At 32.3% G+C, this 896-nt stretch overlaps 1 long non-coding RNA gene across 1 annotated transcript; it reads right to left on the reverse strand.

Moving 5' to 3' along the window:
* Positions 1-745, reverse strand: LOC111476180. The gene is made up of 3 exons (XR_002716953.1): positions 590-745; positions 428-492; positions 1-31 (listed from the first exon to the last, which is right to left on the reverse strand). It is a non-coding gene; the product is annotated as an uncharacterized LOC111476180 (long non-coding RNA).
* Between the last annotated feature and the right edge of the window lie 151 nt (positions 746-896).

Genomic DNA, 896 nt, shown 5'->3' on the forward strand with positions numbered 1-896 from the left:
ACTTAGGCCCACAACAGAGAGAGGAGGTATGCTGCAAATGGAGCAGAATAAATAATAATAAACAAATGATGTACTTACAACCATTCTAGTGAATGTTTCTAGTAAGAACAGATTATATTTTTTTTTTTTGTTAAGAATACCTTCGGGTTTAAACACTCTCGGATCATCCTAAAATCACTAATTAATCTTACATTAGAAGTTCATATCTTAAGGATTTCTAGCTAATCACTTTAGCGTCATTTTTAGATAATTTATTGGTCGTGTTTCTTCATAACAGGTTTTTAAATTAATCCAATTCTTTGAAGCAATTTATTTCTTAAAATAACTTTTGATCATCCTCAAATCACTTATTAATCTATACTAAACACACTTTAAATTATTGCCTTTTTTAATAAATGGGTGCTACTAAAAGAGAGCAATTTGTTACCAGAATACAGCATAGGGCACATGATTGTAATCTGGTTTGGTAGGTTCACCACCAAAAACAGTGTTCTGCAAATAAATAGAAAAAGAAATATATGAATTATGAATAATATGGCAAAGAGTTGTTAATAGATTAATATTGGAAAGAATATAATAGAATACATACTGCAAAGAATGATCCCTCCATTAAAGCCACGGGCGTAAGATTCATTCGATTAGTAACATCTCCAACAGCCCATATACTAGGTACACTCGTGCGTGAATAATCATCCACCTGGACAAGGAAGCATTTCCTCTAAAAACGATTGAAACAGTACACAGAAATTCCTAACAATGGCACAATAAGTGAATTAAAAAGGCTAATCCCGCTACGCTGTCCATCCAGTGGAGGAGGATTAAGCGAGTAACATATATAGAATGAATAAAACTGAAATTCTAGAAAGAGTAAATGGGTTTCTCAATGCATAATGTCT

This window comes from Cucurbita maxima, unplaced genomic scaffold (genome assembly GCF_002738345.1).
Source record: "Cucurbita maxima cultivar Rimu unplaced genomic scaffold, Cmax_1.0 Cma_Scf06056, whole genome shotgun sequence".
Classification (NCBI taxonomy): domain Eukaryota; kingdom Viridiplantae; phylum Streptophyta; class Magnoliopsida; order Cucurbitales; family Cucurbitaceae; genus Cucurbita; species Cucurbita maxima.